Here is a 13,664-nt window from a genome sequence, read left to right as displayed (position 1 = left end):
AATTAAATAATATTTATAACATTTAGGTGTGGCTCATGTTTGTGGTCTTCCCAAAAGGGATTAACAAAGTCTCAAAGTACAAAGTAGTAGATACCAGGAATAGGACAGCTATTTATTTTCTACACACACAAAACATATATATACACACATACCCCTAAAAAAACCAAAACCGAATATAAAAGACTCACAAGCATACATTATTAACACATACATATTAAAATAAACTGTAAAAACAAACTATAATCCTTCACCTCTATTATATTAAAGATAGGTAAAGACTTTGAGGAGCTTTGTGGGACTGTTGAACAGATATTTTATTTTATTTCATATTCATTTGTGATCTAGACTGTCCAAGCAATAAATCACTCAAGGTTCACATCTTATAATCAGCCAGGTAAGCATATCTTCCTGAAGTGATTATCCCCTCTTCTGAATGGGTGTAATTGTAGGGGATCCTTCCAGCTGGGCAACTGGCACATGATTTAAGAACCCTGAACTTCTTGAGCTTGTGAGACAGCTGCTAAGAGTGGGATTGTCTATCCCTTAGCATCACTGTTCTGTCACTTGTGTCCAAGGGAAGAAACAGCAAGTAGGAGAGAGAGGCAGCTCAGGGACTTGAGATCCAGTCTCAGGTTCATTTGGACAAGCCCACATTTTTATTACAATGTTCTTATAGGCACCATAGCTGCTACTGGGGAAAGGGAGGGAAGGGAAGAGAAATCCTGTCCTCTCCAGCTGGGAAGTCTGAGGGACAGTGGGTGTCAGTTGTCTTATTAAAGAGGTTTGAGAGAGGGGAGAATCTTTTTCTTCACTCCCTTCATTAACCTACCGAGGAGCTGGTCCTTCTAGGCTTCAGTCTTTCAGTCACCAGGGATCTTCAATTCACACCCCTGCCACCTTCCTTTTCCTCCTTCCCCCACCCCCATGGAGACAAAGGGACCAAACCATGTAGTCCTCAGCCAGGAGTCAGAGCACAGCTGGTCCACCAAAGGGGGCCAGGGCACAGGCCCGTATCCAACATGCTTCAAGGCATGGACATTCCTCCCATCCCAGGGGATGGGTAGTTTTGTGTTATTTGGTTTCCAATCTTAATGGTCCTATAGGGAGAAAGGTACCCTCATGCCAAGAATAAAATCCACTGAAGAGTCTGTATTTTATTCTTGGTAGGAGTGAGCCATTGAATGTTTTGGAGTGAGGGGAACAATATGCTCACAGATTATTCCGGAAATAGTGAGGAGGATGTGTTCTTGTCAGGGGAGATTGGAAGCAAGGAACCTAGTTAGGAGAGTCTATTACAATAAGCCAGGCAAGAGGTAACAAAGGGTGGTAACAGCATGAATGGAGAGATGGAGGACTGATTCAAGAGAGATTCTGGAGGTAGGATTGATAGGCCTTGGCAACTGTCAGAAACACATTTAAATGATGGAAAAACTTCTTGGCAGGCTGGAAGTATGAGGCAGGCATAAGTACCTGCTTGGGAGTAGAAAGGAGAGCAAGAATTTATGGAAAGGATCCCAGGACTCTTTGCTTTTGAAAGTGCCTCTATGGGACCTGAGTTCAAATTTGACCTCAGACACTTGACACTTACTAGCTGTGTGACCCGGGGCAAGTCACTTAACCCTCGTTGCCCCACCAAAAAACAAAACAAAACAAAACAAAACAAACAAAAGTGCCTCTATGACAACTAGTTACTGCAAAATTGAGGCAAAAAACATTTCTCTCATCAGGAGGTCTGTGGGCCCAAGATGTAACCCATTACCTTAGAGTTTCTGGGAAACTACAGCACAAAAGGTACAGGAATGAGGAGACATTGCATGCACCATCTTTACTCATGCAAAAAAGATTTTTTGAGGGGATTTATTGGGTGTCCAGCCTTCTGTGAGATGGAGTGGAAATTAAAAAAAAAAAAGAATTAAGAAGCCTGTCTCTGCCCCTGGGGGAAGCTTCCACATTAGCTAGTGAAACAATATGTACACACAAAGCAATTATAGAACAGCACAAGCTAGCCTATAATTAAGCATTGGACTCTGCAATTCTACCTCTAAGTGTTGTTGGAGTTCAGAGACTGGAGAGATCATTAAAAGCTGGTGTTCACAAAGCAGGCCTCTTGGAGGAGGCTAGCCTTGGGCCGGGCTTTGAAGGGAGGAGTACCATTTGGAAGAGGTGCTGAGTGCAATTTACAAATGGAAGAAGTTCGACAGAGGTTCTCTGTCTGCCCCTCCTCTCAGAAGAAACGCAAGACATATTACAGAGTCACACGCTGAACTCTTTAAATAAAAACTTATGGAAGGTGCAGACAAGAATGCAGGTATCGAGCCAAGGATGCAGATGCCAGGCAGGTGTGCAGAGAAGGCTAGATCACACAGGCAGTGGGAATGGACTCAGGATTTGGAGAAGGGGAGTGTTGGGTGTGGAGTTGACAGCCGAGGTCTCTCGAGGATGGAGGGAGGTAAAATCTTTGGGGGAGGAGGGGCAGGATCTGTCGGCCCCATGGACTGAGGTGTGAAGAGGCATTCAAGGAAAGGGAAGGAAGTACTGGCTCCCCAGGCCCATCTCTGCATGTGTACCTGGGGGTGGGGCTATTGTTCTCATATTGGTTTTGGCAACTCAACTTTGCCCCATAGCAGCAGCAGTGCGGTCCCTGGAGTCATCTTCTAGCTGCTATAACATAGCAGTGCAATGTATGACATAATCTGGACCGGATGGCCTAATAGTTAGAACGTAGTACACCACAGGTTTGGTCCCCATATGGGCCAGAGAAAAACTCTAGTCTGTGACTACAGCCTGTACCTCTCACTTTGCTCAGCTGCCGCACAAATGTTTGTGATTGGTCAAAGGGGGGGGTAGGACTTGGTTAAGGTGTAAGTATAATTCAGTGCAGCAGCTCCATTGCTAGGGGACACCACTCAGAGCCATGGCCTCTTGAGGGAGTGGGATAAGCCCATTATTAAATAATATGTGCAATCATTTTACCTGAAAGCTTCCTATCTAATGATGGATCAGCCACTTAGAGCCCACAAAGCCCTGTGCAAATATGAGCAAGCTGGAGGCAGGGCCAGGTGCTGAAGTTGAGTAATGAGCCCAGGCAGTTCCTGCCCTGCCCGTTCCAATCATGTGGCAGGCACAGCAGGCAGGCGGGTGGGCCTGGCCCAGGCATTGAATGCTGAGGAACACGTGTGGCCCCGTTCTCAGAACACAGGTTAGATTGAAGTGGGGCATTGGGTGTTCTGCCATCATCTAGTGAAAGAGGCTGAGTCCTATCAGGTGAAGGGCCTGGTTGGTGGGTGTTGGCAGCCCAGATGTGCACTCCCAGCCCCACCCACGCCAGAGAGGAGTCACAGGGCTGAGAGCTTTCTGCCAGGAAAGGAGAGGCTCTAAGGAGTGTGGGTGGGGCTGAAAATGCCTGGGGAAAGATCGGGCACCTGTTCTTTTGGGCTCCCTGTCAGCTTGGCAGCCTGCGTGGATTGGCAAATTGTCCGACTTCAGGGAATCTTCAAGATCATCTAGTCCAACTCTTTCTCTGTTTACAGATGGGGAAACTGAGGCTTAGTGAAGGAAAATGATTTGCTCAAGTTCACATGACAAGTCAGTGAGTGTAGAAGCAATGTGGTATGGTAAAAAGGACCCTCACTGACTTGGAGTCAGGAAGACCTGACTTTTGCTTTGATCACTTGCTGTGTGATCCAGGATAAGTCACTTAATCACTCTGGGTCTCGTTTTCCTCATTTGTAAAGTGAGGAGTTTGGAGTCAATTTCCTTTAAGGTCCCTTCCAGGCAGAGGTGTGTTGTAGCCAGTTCAAACTGGGTCTCAAGAGCCGATAGTTAAATTTTCAGTGTGAGCATTTATACTTCAGAAATTATCAAATGCTATATACCAGGGCTTGATTGATTGTTTTGTTGATTATCTAGACTTACAAAAGCGTGGGGAAATGCTAATAATGCAGATTAAACCTAAAAACATTTCATATCCATTTTTTTGGGGGGGAGGAAGCTGGTTGTTAAACATTTACCAGTATACCCCTACTTCCAGCTCCAAATCTTTGATTCTATGATTAGTGATTTGAACCAAGGTCTCCTGATTCTTTTTTTTTTTTTTGTGGGGCAATGAGGGCTAAGTGACTTGCCCAGGGTCATACAGCTAGTAAGTGTCAAGTGTCTGAAGCTGGATTTGAACTCAGGTCCAACCCAGGGCCAGTGCTCTATCCACTGTGCCACCTAGCTGCCCCTCCTGACTCTTGATATATATTTTGTTTGTTTGTTTTGTTTTGTTTTGTGGGGTAATGAGGGTTAAGTGACTTGCCCAGGGTCACACAGCTAGTCAGTGTCAAGTGTCTGAAGTCACATTTGCACTCAGGTCCTTCTGAATCCAGGACCAGTGCTTTGTCCACTGTGCCCTCCCTCCTGACTCTTGATACAGTGTTTTCTTCACACCATATCATACTGAATGTCTGTGAGCATCCAGATCAGAGGACTGAGTTTCCAGGATCAGATGTAAACTCCTCCATTTGATATTGAAAACTCTTCCCAGTATGGCCTCCAGTCACCCTTCCAGCCTCATTATACATTCCCAGCTTTCACCAGATCCAGGCAAACTCATCTTCCTGTTGTTCCTCACACAAATCACTCAATCTCCAGTGTCTGTGTCTCCATTGCTTGGAAACTACTTCCTCCTCACCTTTGACCTCTTAGAATTTCTCTTTTCTTTTAAAACTCAGCTCAAGTGTCACCTTCTTCTACACAAGGCTTTCCCTGACGCCCCCCCCCCCACCTGCTCGAATTTTTCCTCAACCAAGTTACTTTGCATTCATTTCATAGAGTCAGCACCCCAAAAGTCATAGTATAGTTTTAAATTGTATCTTTACAAATTGCCTCCCCTGATAGAATGAGTACCTTGTCGGGAGAGACTGTTGTTCAGTTGTGTCCAACTCTTTGTGACCACATTTGGAGTTTTCTTGGTAAAGATAATGGAGTGGTTTGCCATTTCCTTTTTCAGCTCATTTTACAAATGAAGAAACTTAGGAGTGAGTGACTTCCCCAGGGTCACATAGCTCAGCATTGTCTGAGGACAGATTTGAATTTGGGAAGGCAAGTCTTCCTGACTTCAGGCCCAGCACTCTATTCACTGGGCCACCTCCTTGCTTATTGATTGACTGATTAGTCTTCATTTCTCTAACCCTCATTTTGGGGACCATGATTTCTGCAGACCCCCTCCCCCCTTCTAGCTTCCTTGGAGAAAGTATCCTCTAAGCCAGGGGTTTAAAAACTTTTTCTACTTGTGACCCTTTTTCTCTGGAGAAACTTGTACTCAACCCCAGGTATATAGGTACATAAAATAGGTATACATAACTTTTTACTGTTGCCAAAGTTTTTGCAACACCTACATTCAGTTATTCGACCCCATATGAAGTCATAACCCACAGTTTAAGAAGCTTTGCTTTAGGACTTGGAGGTGAGGAGGACTCAGAGGCCCTCTCAGATGCTGAGCTGCAGGAGGTCTTCTCTTGGGGTGTGCTTAAGCCAGGGCTCAATGTGGAGCTTGAGGCGCTGAAACGCAAGCAGAATGACGGGCCGGCCTGGGTCAGTGACTGGCAGAGTTCCGGAGGGACCTGGCGAGGCTGGAGCACGCTCGACGTGACTGTGGGGCCAGTGCCAGAGCTCACAACCTCGAAGACACCCGTGGAGCCTGGAGCCATGGACCCCAGGATGACTTCTAAAGGGAGATGACCTTTTTTTTTTTTTTTTTGGTGAGGCAATTGAGGTTAAGTGACTAGCCCAGGGTCATACAGCTAGTAAGTGTCAAGTGTCTGAGGCCGGATTTGAACTCAGGTCCTCCTGAATCCAGGGCCGGTGCTTTATCCACTGTGCCACCTAGCTGCCCCAGGAGATGACCTTTTGTCCTGGCCGTGCTGCCGTGGCTCCACCAGCACCAGATCCCCACCAAGAGGCCCCAGGACTACTTTGCAGAGATGGCCAAGTCCGACTAGCAGATGCAGAAGATTCGACAGAAGCTGCAAACGAAACAGGCCACCATGGAGAAGTCTGAGAAGACCAAGCAGCTCTGGGTACTCAGGAAATATGGCAAGAAGGTCCAGACAGAGGTTCTTCAGAAGAGGCAGCAGGAGAAGTCTAAGATGATGACAGCCATCAAGAAATACCAGAAAGGCTTCTCTGACAAACTGGACTTCCTTGAGGGAGACAGACGGGAGCTCTCCCGTGGTGACAAGGACGGTGCCAAAGGCCAGCAGATGAAGAAGGGGCCCAGTGCCAAGTGGCGGTACAAAGACCAGAAGTTTGGGGTTGGTGGGAGGAAGAAAGGGTCCAACTGTAAAACCCGGGAGAGCAATGATGATATGTCCAGCTTCCTGGCTCGCACAGCCCACAGCAAGGGCCCTCACAAGATGGGCAAGAAGCTGTCCAACAAGCGACCTGGAAAATCGGCAAGAGAGAAAATGAAGAACCAAACACACTAAGCACCACCTTTTATACAGAGGACCAGGAACAAAGAGAGGACGCAGGCTCGAGCCTGCCATCCCTTGGCCACTCCTGTGGCATTGGGCAGCTGGGGGGGCCGGGAATAGGTTGGGGCAGCTTCAGAGGACTGGGGCATGGCCACGGACCAGGGAGCCAAGTGTCCTTGGCCCCTCTAGTCTGAACTCTGGCCTTTATGTGCCAGAACTCTGCCATGTACTTCGTGATGTCTTTGTAGCTGTGGAAAAAAATGATCCTGGTGTCCCTGCGCTCACTGGGGATCTGGGGAGAGTACAACACGTGTGGCCGTGAGGGGGTGGGGTGGCTGTCCCCCCTGCTGCTCTGCATCCCCACCCACCCCATCTGTTTGTAGCCCTTGCGGGGTCAGTGCCAGCCCTTTTCCAAGGGCTGTGTAAATAAATGACTGTCAGGAGCAAAAAAAGAAAAAAAAAAAGAAGCTTTGCTTTAAGCCAGGGTGAGCGACACCCAGGGGAGGCATTCCATCCCAATATTCAGCAATTGGGACTTACCATTTGGGGTGTGGAACCAGGCAGCAAACACCAATGTACCCAACTCCTTTTGATGGGCTATAGAAAACCTTGAGCAAATACCTTCGTTTCTCTTTTGGGCGTCAGTTTCCACAAGCTCTGAGTGCCCCTCCCAATATGATTCAGACCAGAGGCAGCACCTAGAGACCCCAGGGAGAGGTTCTTTCCATTCTCAAGGGCATGGGTATGCAGATTCTAATAAAGAACATTTTGCTTGGCTAAGCAGAAGGGGAGGCCCATCAGCTCCAAGAAAACACATACAAATAAAAGTCTTTTAGAACAAAAATTGGATTATAGTGGCTGACTGCTGAGGTAAATTTCTCTTATTGTTTGAAAACTCATTTATTCCCTTCCTGGTGACCCTGGAATGACCTGTTGGCCAGGGGATAAGGTGGACAAGGAAACCCTGACTTCCACAAGACTGATTCTGAGAGCAGCAGGCCTGTGGCCTTTGGAGGGGAAGACCTAAATTTAATTTACTTACCTCTAAGCCCTGTCAGAGGATTCCTTGCAAAATCCAATGTCCCTTAGTAGATTTGGCACATAGCTTTTCTGTAAGCCCAAGGATTTCAACACATTTACAACCTTCTTTAAACACATACAGACATACAGATACATTTCTATTGACACATGGATGGGGGCAGCTAAGTGGCGCAGTGGATAGAGCACCGGTCCTGGATTCAGGAAGACCTGAGTTCAAATCCAGCCTCAGACACTTAACACTTATTAGCTGTGTGACCCTGGACAAGTCACTTAACCCCAATTGCCTCACCAAAAAAAAAGGGGCGGGGACACATGGATGCATACTTGCATACAAATATGAATGATAGAACCTTTATTAAGTGCTTACTGAGTGCAAGGCTCTGTGCAAAGGGAGGGCTGGGGGTACAAATCCAAATTGCCAGATCATCCCTGCCCTCAGAGAACTTCTGTTCTAATGGAGGAAGACAACACGTGAAGAGAAGTAGGAGAAGGGGAAGGAAGTGGTGGGAGAGTTCTGCTCAACAGCACGGTTTGGAAATGGCTAGGAAATGATGAAGAGTCCTGGATGCAGGCAGAGTTAACACTGGAAAACTTGGGTTCTAAGAGGAAAACGACTCCTACTCAATAGTTCTCTGGAATTCAGTGGCGATGTGTCAAAGGCATGATCATTTATTTCCATTCTCACAAGAATGGACACTTGTAAATAAGTGCTCCAGCCAGCAAGTGCAAGTGCCGAGAGTGAGGGCTCACAGGCTCCGTTTTAATCCCTAGCCCCTAACTCAAAATGGACCTTCCTTCTCCTTGTTCATCACTGGCTGATTACTTAAAGGTCACAATCTACTTGGGAAAGCTAGCTAACCAGAATGCATTATTCTTAACCCTAATTTCCATAATTATTCTTTGAGTTCTTAGGTAATGGTGGGTGGGGAGACACAGGGACATTCCTTCAATCATCTTGGGAGAGGACCTAGTTTAAACTGGCTCAGAACCACGTGACCTATCTGCCAGAGAGAAGGGAAACTGAGACCTTTGTCCTCAAACAGGTCCAGAAGAGTGTAATTTGAATGGTGGAGGTTATATTCTACTGGGAGGAGACCACTACCCATTTCCTCACAGGCTCAGATCCTACCTCTGACAATCCCCATGCAAGTCACTTTACCCTCATATGCTTGAGATAACCCCCTAGGACTTATCACAGACACTTTAAGTATTCAGATACAGGCGTGTGTAAATAACATGCATATATAAGGTATATTTCAGACACCTTACCATCCCCTTAACAGCAGACAGTCATTTTAAAGTCTTGCTTTTTGCTGATATTGCCTTATATTCTTTCTTTTTTTTTTTTGCTTTTTTTTTTTTTTTGCCTTGTATACTTTTCATGGACAAAAATGAAGCAGGAAAAGAGGGGTTTCCTATAGCATTCTGGCTCAAGGGCTAGAATTTTCCTGGTGCTAATGGGGCATAGAGAATACACCTGCTGCACCACAGAGGCACAGCCTCCCTTACTCTGGGAAGCTGGCAGCAGCCCACACAGACCTGAGTCCTCAGTCTGCATGGACATCAAAGATCCCTCCTGGGGCTGGGACACGTGTGAGTTGGGGGGTGGGAAGGAGATCACAGTTACATGCTTTTTTCAAATCGTGTTTCAGCTATAGTCTCTGATTTCCCAACTTCATCCTCCCTCCTACCAAGGGCCCCATATTGGGCAGAAAGGTGCCTGGCATGAGTTGCTTTCTGGGGCAGGGAGAATTTAACCTCACGAGCCCTTTTCTTTTTGGTGGTGGTAGTGGTGGGGGCAAGCAAAGGTCTGAGCCATGAATCAGGGCAATCAGCTGAGTGTGGGGAGGAGCCTCTGATTATGCTCCAATCCATCCTTTCCTCTTAGGGTCTGGGCTCATTACTTTTATGAGGAATTCACACTTTCTTGCCTGGGCCTGCTAATGCCCAATGGCCTGGGAGTTCTGAAAGCTGATGGGTGAGGTCAAGTAGTGGGGTGTTCACTTTACCTGCGGTGCAGCTGTCTTGCCCTAGGTAGGGAGTTAGGGAGCATAGAAATAGCTCCCAGAAAATGTCAGTTCTGCTGCATAAGGACACCTCTTTTTTTTTTTTTTTTTGGTGAGGCAGTTGGGGTTAAGTGACTTGCCCAGGGTCACACAGCTAGTAAGTGTCAAGGGTCTGAGGCTGTATTTGAATTCAGGTCCTTCTGAATCTAGGGCCGGTGCTCTATCCACTATGCCACCTAGCTGCCCCATAAGGACACCTCTTGATGGAGCAGTGATGGACTTGATGCTAAATGAGATTCATTTTTGGACATGATTGATGAACATGGGCATTTATATTGCTTGACAAGGCACATTTATTTATTTATTTTGACCGTTTTCATTTTTCTTGGTAGTATTTTATATTTCAATTACATAGAAAGATTGTTTAAACATTCATTTTTGTAAGATTTTGAGTTCCAAAATTTTCTCCTTCCCTCTTTCCCTCCCTCCCTCCTTAAGATGGCAAGTGATCAGGGGCAGCTAGGTGGTGCAGTGGATAAGGCACCGGCAATGGATTCAGGAGGACTTGAGTTCAAATCCAGCCTCAGACACTTGACACTTCCTAGCTGTGTGACTGTGGGCAAGTCACTTAACCCTCATTGCCCTACCAAAAAGACAAAACAAACAAACAAAAAAACCAAACAAACAAGATAGCAAGTGATCAGATATAGGTTATAAATCTACAATCATGTCATACATATTTCCATATTAGTCATGTTGTAATAAAATAATCAGAACAAAAGGAGGGAAAAGCCACAAGAAAGAAAAAATAATAACAAATAAAGTGAAAACAGTATACTTTGATCTGTAACGATTGGAATGATGCCACCTGCTGGAAACTTACTGTAGAAAAGCTCTGCCATGAGGTTTCTGAGGGTAAGACCATGCGTCTTTTCTTTGGCGTCAGGAAGTGATGTTTGCTTGTGGGAGGAAGAAGGGGAGGGGGCTGGCGCTCTGACTCGGGGGCTTTTGTGTGGACTCTGGCGGAGAGCGGAGCTAGGAATGCTCTCTTCCTTTAATAGATAGAGGAATCTAGGCCTCTCTCTCTCTCTTTACCAAATTCTTATTCTCCTTAATAAATGCTTAAAAGTCTAACTCTTGCTAAAGTTTATAATTTATTGGCGACTACTCATTAGATATTTTAGACAGACTAGCTAGAATTTTAGCCCTTACAGATCTGCATTCAGACTCCATAGTTCTTTTTCTGAATGTGAAGAGTGTTTTCCAGCATAAGTCTTTTGGCATTGTCTTGGATCATTGTATTGCTGAGAAGAGCTAAGTCTTTCACAGTTGATCATTACAGTTGCTGTTACTGTGTACATTGTGCTCCAGATTTTGCTCACTTTACTCAGCATCAGTTCATGTAAATCTTTCCAGGTTTTTCTGAAATCTGCCTGCTCATCATTTCTTACAGGACAATAGTTTTCCATTACATTCATATACCACAACTTGTTCAGCCATTGCTCAACTGATGGGCATCCCCTCAATTTCCAATTCTTTGCCACCACAAAGAGAGCTGCTAGAAATATTTTCGTACATATGGGTCTTTTTCCCTTTGTTATGATCTCTTTGGCATACAGACCTAGTAGTGGTATTGCTGGGTCAAAGGTTACATACAGCTTTCTAGACCTAGGAGCATAGTTCCAAATTGCTCTCCAGAAAGGTTGTATCAATTCACAACTCCATCAACAATGCATTAGTGTAGGGGCAGCTAGATGGCACAGTGGATAGAGCACCGGCCCTGGAGTCAGGAGTACCTGAGTTCAAATCCGGCCTCAGACACTTAACACTTACTAGCTGTGTGACCCTGGGCAAGTCACTTAACCCCAATTGCCTTACTAAAAAAAAAAAAAAACCAAAAAAAACCCAATGCATTAGTGTTCCAGTTTTCCCACATCTTCTCCAATGTTGATCATTTCCCTTTTTTTGTCATATTAGCTAATTGGATAGGTGTGAGGTGGTACCTCAGAGTTGTTTCAATTTGCATTTCTCTAATCAATAGTGATTTAGAGCATTTTTTCATATGACTATAGATAGCTTTGTCCTTTGACCAGTTCTCAATTGGGGAATGATTTTTATTCTTATAAATTTGATTAAGTTCTCTGTATATTTTAGAAATGAGATCTTTATCAGAAATACTGGCTGTAAAATTGTTTCCCATATTTCTGCTTTCCTTCTAATTTTGGTTGCATTGGTTTTGTTTGTGCAAAAACTTTGAAATCTAATGTAATAAAATCAATCCATTTTGCATTTCATAATGTTCTCTATCTCTTGTTTGGTCATAAATTCTTCCCCTCTCCATAGATCTATAAGGTAAAATATTCCTTCCTCTCCTAATTGGCCTATGGTATCACCCTTTATATCTAAATCATGAACCCATTTTGAGACCAGGTATATTTATTACAAGGGCTTTGTTTTTCTTTTTTTTTTCCTCCATTGGAGGAATGAGTAGCAATGAGAAGACAAGGTGGGATAGAGATAGGGTAGGAAAAAAAGAGGCTCACTAAGGCAGCTTTTTTTTAAAGAAATGGAAATGTACTTTCATGTACAATCTTCATTTTCTGTTCCACTGTGTTTGTGCAAATGCCTTTTCTATTTGGTGTTTATTAAGTTTAGAATAAAAAATTTAAAAAAAATTTAAAGAGCATGGGGGCCTTCTTCAGGGAGTTGATAATCTAGCTGGAGAAATAAAGAGTCTCACACAAAACAGAGAAAGGACAAAGGGAGCTCCAGTTACCCAGCAGCTAAGCAAAATCCGGGGAAGTAAATAGGCTTCCTGGTTTTGATCCCCCAGGGCATGGGGTAATAATAACTGACATTTACATAGTGCTTTCAAAATTTGAAAGGGGCTTTACATACATTATCTCATTGTGTAGGGCAACCACACTTCAGGGATTATTATTCCCATTTTATAGATGAGGAGACTGAGACTCTATGCTGTCTAATGAAGGTGGGGATGGTTCGGGGAGGTATGGGTTTGGAGTAATTGGCTTCAGCGATCCTTTCCAACTTTGAAGGTTCTGTGGCTTGCCTGTCATCACACACCTATTAAATGTCAAAGGTGGGATTTGGATCCAGGTTTTCCTAACTCTAACTCTGGCACTCTGGGTACCATATCACACTTCCTTTCCCTGCCCAGATGCCCTTGGGGCTTTGGACCCTCCAGTTGGAGGCAACACTGGAATACCTGTTCTGGGTTAGGGGAGGGAAGCTGCCCATGTCTGCAGGAGCACATAGCTCAGCTTCTGTTCAGCAAGATACAGGAAAGGCAAGCGAGACTTGAGCTAAGCCGTTGGGCCCCAGGATACCAGAAAATCCGAAGGGGGCTTTTTACTTTGAGAGTTTGTTCACCCCTAGAAAGCATTTGCTAAGTGTGTACCCAACCCTGTGGTGGGTAGGCCATTTAAATAAAGCTTCAAGGGCAGCTACATGGTGCAGTGTATAAAGCACCAGCCCTGGATTCAGGAGGACCTGAGTTCAAATGCGACCTCAGACACTTGGCACTTACTAGCTGTATGACCCTGGACAAGTCACTTAACCCTCATTGCCCCGAAAAATGAATGAATGAATGAATGAATGAATGAATAAAAAAAGCTTCAGCCGGATGAGGAGGGGGACCAAGCCAGGGTCTCATAAGAAACAAAGGCTTTCAAAGTGAGAATGATTTTAGAAACTCTCTAGTCTAATCCAAGCCACTCATTTTGAATTGAAGGAGAATAAGATTCAGGAAGAAGGGAAGACTTTCCAGGGTCGCATGGTGAGTTGGTGACAAAGCCAGGATAGAAAAAACTATGCATCCCATACTTCTGGCCCTATTCTCAGAGTAGTTGAGGGTAAGCTTCACAAAGGCAAGGATCCCATCTCTAAACTTTGTATATCTCCAGTGCCCAGAACAGCTCTCTGCACTTACTGCTTTCGGGCTAGGGCTAGGGGCTTGGGGTCATCTAATCCAATGGCTTTATTTTACAGGCAAGGAAACTGAGGCGCATAGAGATTATGGGATTTATTTGCTCAAGGTCACACAGGTAGGAAGTGACAGGGGCATAATTTGAATCTGTGGCCTCCTGACTCCTGAAGCAGGGTTCTTCCCACTGCTACAAACTAGCTTTCCTAGTAAATC

General features: G+C 45.0%; 1 pseudogene; it reads left to right on the top strand.

The window, feature by feature from the left end:
- The first annotated feature begins 3,075 nt into the window (after positions 1–3,075).
- Positions 3,076–6,470, top strand: LOC122753032 (annotated as a pseudogene).
- The last annotated feature ends 7,194 nt before the right edge of the window (positions 6,471–13,664 follow it).

This window comes from Dromiciops gliroides, chromosome 1, assembly GCF_019393635.1.
Source record: "Dromiciops gliroides isolate mDroGli1 chromosome 1, mDroGli1.pri, whole genome shotgun sequence".
NCBI classification, from domain to species: domain Eukaryota; kingdom Metazoa; phylum Chordata; class Mammalia; order Microbiotheria; family Microbiotheriidae; genus Dromiciops; species Dromiciops gliroides.
This window is presented reverse-complemented; position numbering and strand designations above follow the sequence as displayed.